Source organism: Pteropus vampyrus, unplaced genomic scaffold, assembly GCF_000151845.1.
Source record: "Pteropus vampyrus isolate Shadow unplaced genomic scaffold, Pvam_2.0 Scaffold255, whole genome shotgun sequence".
Taxonomy (NCBI): domain Eukaryota; kingdom Metazoa; phylum Chordata; class Mammalia; order Chiroptera; family Pteropodidae; genus Pteropus; species Pteropus vampyrus.
In genome coordinates, this window is record NW_011889036.1 from 886232 (window position 1) to 892342 (window position 6111).

General features: G+C 37.9%; 1 long non-coding RNA gene and 1 other non-coding gene across 2 annotated transcripts in view; both read left to right on the forward strand.

Annotated features, from left to right (window-relative positions):
• Positions 1-5794, forward strand: part of LOC105301923 — an 8644-nt gene extending 2850 nt beyond the window's left edge. Inside the window, exons 2-3 of the long non-coding RNA XR_896777.2 lie at positions 5288-5414; positions 5611-5794. This is a non-coding gene — a long non-coding RNA (uncharacterized LOC105301923). The remainder of the gene's footprint in view (positions 1-5287; positions 5415-5610) is intronic.
• On the forward strand, positions 4891-5009 carry LOC111729293. The gene has a single exon (XR_002776177.1). It is a non-coding gene; the product is annotated as a 5S ribosomal RNA (ribosomal RNA).
• Positions 5795-6111: the final 317 nt, after the last annotated feature.

A 6111-nucleotide genomic window follows, 5' to 3' on the forward strand; every position in this document is an offset into this window, starting at 1 on the left:
GTGTTTTGTCCCACTGAGTCTGTATACAGAGGACTCCAGGTTGACAGTTTGGTGATTTGTTGTCCTTTGGGAGCAGGCGTATGGGGTGGGGCCCTGCTTACAGTGCTCCTGGGTCAATGTCTTGGGTGGAGCTTCTCTGTGTTTAGAGTGAAGGTGTGACTGTTCAAAACAGATGTAAGCCTGGGTTCCTTAAATTTAGGTAGCAATCATTCCGTGGTGGAGGCCTCTAATCCTCAAGGAACCGATTTGAGGCCCCTGGAGAAATAAGTTTATAAGTGTGCGATTAGAAAGAACACTTACTGCCCTGATTTTTTTCCGGGGACCTAAAATGCAAAACAGAGAAGGACAGAGAGAGGAAAGAAGAGGAATGAGATACAGATAAAAGATTCACAATCTGACCCAATTGGAAATCCAAAGTACACTAACAGAATTTACATAACAAAAAAGATAAAAGGGCGCTCCTTGGCCCTTGAGCCTGCAAAACATAAGTTCTGGATTGTTACCATCTCCTATAACGCAGTAATTCACTAACTGTCATGCAATGACTCAATGCTACATTACATTAGTTATACCTGGGATGTCAGTAAATGGAAGCAAAGTACCCGATGACCTTCGGGGATTACTGAAATAACACAGGGCACATGGCATACTTCACGATGACCATGAGAACCTTTTCCTTGCCTCATGGTCATAACACCCACTATCTTCAAATCTCTCTGGTGTCAGGAAAGCTTGGAACCAATAATATATAAATTAAAATCTGCCACTTCCAAATTGGATTCACCGGACGGGAATTACGGTTTTTACTTTTTAGTAAAATTAGATAATATAGCCTGGTGTAAATTAAACAGGACCCTTGAGGACTGAAAACTGCTATAAGAAACCTTTTAGGAAGATGTGATTACCCCCAGTGCTTCTCCTTTGAACAGCCGAATTTGGCCTATTCTTAAATCTGGAAAGAATGAATGACACCTCACACTGGATTGCCATAGACTTGAGGCTGTGGTGGCACCAAATCAGCCCCTAGTCCCAGTCCTCAGTATTATGGAAATTACTGACCCCATCTACCCAGCAACTGGTACACATTCTGCTATCACAGATTGCGCCAAGTGTGGTTTGTTCAGTGCCTGTGTCAACAGCATCTTAGCAGCCTAGCTGCAGTTGGCCTTCACCTCTGAAGGGACACGATACAACTTGACCTGGTTCCCTTCAGGGAAGCTCAGAAGCACTGCCACCGCATACAGTCTCTGCAGGGAAGATTTGAGCTGCGTTTACCTTGCTCCAGGAGTACATGTGACATGACATTCATAACATTCTCTTTTGTGGACATTCTTTTGACATTTAGGGCTTATATATATTGAAAAAAGTGGCTTGAAATAAGTGGTTGGTCCGTTGCCTGAAACATGAGGGCCTGATGCCTTTGTTCCTTTTTAAAAAACTATTTTAATAAATAAAATGCTACAACCTTCCTGACACCATGAAGAAAAAATAGCTCTAGTAGATTCTTTTGTGTTAGTGAGGCAACAAATTCCTGTTTCCAAATTTACTTGAGCCTATTTAGGCCTCTACTTGCAAACCGTCCCAACCGTAGAAGGTTCTAGACTGTTTAAATTGCCATGAATTGCCTCTCCTTCCATCAGCAGTTACATGATGGCCTTACATTGTAATATCTGTCTTACTCTTTTCTTAGTTATTTTGACCAGATGTTTATCGATTTTATTTATCTTGTCAAATAGCTTTTATTGTTTTGATGTTCTTCATTGATTTCTCACTATCACCTTGATTTCTAATTTTTATTATTTAATTCTTCTTACTTTCAGTTTAATTAGCTCTTTTTGTTTCATAATTGGATGGTTACATTAATGATTATAGATCTTTTTTCCTAGTGTATTTGTTCAATGGCATCAATTACCCCTTGGGCATTGATTGCTGTTGCTGCCAAAATATTTATTTTTCTTGAGATGTTTTTTGATACCATATCTTCTTTAGAAGTGTGTTATTGAATGTCTACATATGTGGGGTTTATCGAACTATCTGTTATTAATTTCTAGATTAATGCCTGTGTGGTGTGAGAGCATATTTTGCATGATTTCTGTTCTTTCAAAAATTTAAGGTGTGCTTCGTGTCCCAGAATGTGTTCTGTGTTGGTGAAGGTTCCATGTAAACTTGAGGAGAATGTGTATTCTGCTATCGTTGCATGAAGGAATCCACAGATTACAATTAAATCCAGTTGTTATGTGGCACTGTTGAGTTCATCTCCGTCCTTGGAGATTTTCTGCCTGCTGGGATTTATAACTCGTGATAAAGGGGTGATGAAGTCCACAGTGGTAATAGTGGATTCCTCCAATTTTCCTTGCACACACTCAGTTTTTGCCTCGTGTATTTTGTGTCTCTTGTGCATGAACACATGAAGGATGCTATGCCTTCTTGGAGAATGGATCCCTTTTATTATTGTTTTAAATTTAAATACATGTTATTTTAATCAAACTGTCATCTGTTATATTATGATAAATACAAAAGGTATTTTACCTTCATTTATTCTTTCTTCATCATTTATATTAGAGTGAATTATTGATCACTTCTTTTAAAGTAGGTGTACTCATGACAAATTCCATCAATTTTTGTCTCTGTCTTTTATTTCTGAAGGATAGTTTTATACAGAATTCTAGAAGATTGGGTTCTTCTTTTAAAAATTTAAATATTTCTCTTTACTTTTTTTTCTTTGCTTGATTTCAGAAAGAAGTTTAATTCTAATGTTTGTTTCTTGAAAACTAAGGTGTTTTCCCCTCTGGCTTCTTTCAGTATATTTTCTTTGTCTTTGATTTTCATCTTGTTTTAATATGAGATACTTGGTTGTGGACTTTTGTTGTTTTTCATGTTTAGAGTCATGTGAGCTTCCTAGATTGACAATTTGCCATCTATTGTTAATTCTAGGAAAATCTCAATGATTGCTACTTCACTGATTTTATTCTGATTTTTTTCTTTTCCTTCAGGTATTCCCATCATGTGCATTTATACCTGCATAAAGCAGGTTGTCCTGGGGATCATGGATATTGTATTCTGTCTTTTTTTGTTCTCTTTTGTCTTAGCAATAACTTTTTTTTCCATGCTAGGAACAAACTATTTGGGGCATTTCTTCTGAATGCTGAGTTTATTTTCTCTTTCTCAATTTTGGAGACACTGAGTTATCCTGTGACCTAAATGCTCTGGTAGATCCAAGAAGAGAAGTTCGTTTTCAAGTTTTTCACTTTTTTCTAGTGAGTTTGGTCGGGAATGACAGCTTCTAACTTACTTAAATGCCAGACCATAAACCCGAAGTCTCTGACTCCACTTTTCTGTCATTGACAGCTGACAGCTTTTAAGCCTCAGCCTTCCTTCTTCACCCTGTGCCCCACATCTGTACAAGTTGATAAGAAACCTTGAATCCATGCAAGCTCCTGCCCTAGCTCGCCCCCTTAACTCATAAAAAAATAAGTCTGTGCACCTTCTTTTACCTTTCACAGGCTGTTTCATGTCTGATTGAGCGGCCTGCCTTATGCTTCCCAGTGATCTCAATCATAGAAGCAATAACTCTTTTCATAACTGTTGGTTATGTGTGGTGTCATTAGCTGAGGGATCCCATGCTCAGGGGTTGAGCAATCGTGCTCCTTTACTCCTTGGGGGCACTTGAAAATTACATAAGAAAGAAGGGCAGCCTCTACAGTGTCTGGTCAGGAAACACTTCCTCCTGATTGGGGAATGGAGGTGTTATGTCCTTTTGCAGGAAAGCACTGCTGACACCTTTAGGTATTTTATAATCGTGGGCAAATTTACCATCAAACCATTGTGGACGTCAGTGAACTCTCTTGCAATCTGCAACTTTTAACCAGTGTCAGCAGCGCTCAGGATTGACTGTTATCATTCTGCTGGAAAGCACACTTCTGGCATGTTATTATCTCATATGTGTGCTGATGTGTGCCCCAAATTGGCTGGAAGTAGTCTTGAGGCACATAAGTATAAGGATCTTGTGGCCTAAGTTATCATGCTTTCTTCCTTGTATCTGAGCTCTAATTTCCAAATAACTTTCTAGACCATAAAATCATACAGAGAAAGAAAAAAACGAGTCTGTGATAAATGTTACACAAGGTAAAAGCAATACTTCTGCACAAGAATATTTTCAGCAAGCTGTGTCTGATTACAGGCATACTGTGGACGAACTGCAGGTTTGGTTCTAGACCACTGTAATAAAGCAAATATCAATAAAGAAAGTCACATGAATTTTTTGGTTTTCCAGTGTATAAAGTTACATTCATACTGCAGTCTATTAGTTGCGATAGCATTATGTCTAAATGGTTAGTGTACATACCTTAATTTAAAAAAATACTGCTAAAAAATGCTAACCATCATCTGAGCCTTCACTGGGTTGTAATGTTATTGCTGGTGGAAAGTTTTGTCTCGATACTGATGAAAACGCAGTATCTGCCAACCGCAATAAATGAGGTATGTCTGCATTTCTGATGGTCTGGAGGACTTTAGGACAATATGGCCAGTTACACTTTGTTAAATGTCGGATTTTCACAGGCCCCCTGGACTCTGTTTTTGGCAATGGGAGTAGAATAAAAAGCTTCCAGTTCTTCATTATGATTTTATTCATTGAAACCTCATGCAAATGTGACCTTCTGTTTTATGGAGTGCTATAAATGGTGGGGCATATGGAAGGAGATGAAAGAATTTTTTCCACATGGAATTGGTAGTCTTAAAATGATAATATTCGTTTCATTTGTATACCATTTCTGTCATTTCCAACATTGTCTGAACCCTGTCATTTGAAAAATAAAAATGTAATGTAATCACAGTAAAAATGTGTTGATAATTTCCATGTGTTTATGATGATGTTAAATTTATAAAGAGATCTACGGCCATGCTACCCTGAACAAGCCTGATCCCGTCTGATCTCGGAAGCTAAGCAGGGTCGGGCCTGGTTAGTACTTGGATGGGAGACCACCTAGGAAGACCAGGTGCTATAGGTGTCAAAAAAAAAAAATAAGGGATTGTAAACTGACAAGATCCTTGCAATCTGTGAGGTCAACCAAGGGTTGCCTCGCCTAAAAAATTAAATTAAATTAAATTAAACAAACAAACAAATAAATAAATAAATAGAATGTGGACAGACAGTAAATTCTTGATGATTAGTCAGAGTAAATGTTTGGAGATGATAGAATCATACAAAACCTTCCTATAAATAGAGGAGATGTTTAGTGCTGTCAGTCTCACACATCCTACTCTACACTCATTTGGGGTGTTTTAGGACTCTGTGGCCTATGAGGATGTGGCTGTGAACTTCAGTGTGGAGGAGTGGGCCCTACTGAATCCTTCCCAGAAGAAACTCTACAGAGATGTGATGCGGGAAACCTTCAGGAACCTGGCCTCAGTAGGTAAGGATGACAGCTTACCTTCACTTCCTCAATTAGAGAACAAGTATTTCTTACCTGTCAACATTGTTCTAATGTACACTATGAGAAGGAAGTTAGTCAATAAGCTGGGCATGGTTGCAATTTACCATAGAGCTAGAATCTAATAACTGTAAAATTTCTAATACTTTGGAATTATTTCTCTGGGTCTGCATTTTAGGGAAAAAGTGGGAAGCTCATGACATTGAAGATCAGTACAAAAACCAAGGAAGAAAACAAAGGTGAGTCATACAACAGAAAGCGGTGTCTCACATGAGAAACCTGTTATGCTATAGAACTTTAAAAGTAGCAACCAGAACAACCCTTGCTTCAAATTTCTTACTTCTCAGAAAATTTTTAACTGAATTACACTTTCTTATATATGACATAGATATTCAGTATTTGCAAACTAGTTCGCATGGAGACAGCATTAATAAATCCTATATATGAATATCACTTTTTTTTGCCATTTTTCTTTAAGTATAGTTGGTATACAATATTATATTAGTTTTAGGTGTACAATGTAGTGATTCGATCTTTTTACAACTTACAATGTGATCACCAAACTAATTCTGGTAATCATGTCCCATGTAAACCTATCACAATATAATTGACTGTATTCCCCTTCACCTTTTTCCCCATCCTTCTACCTCTCTCCCCTCTGGTAACCATCTGTTTGGTC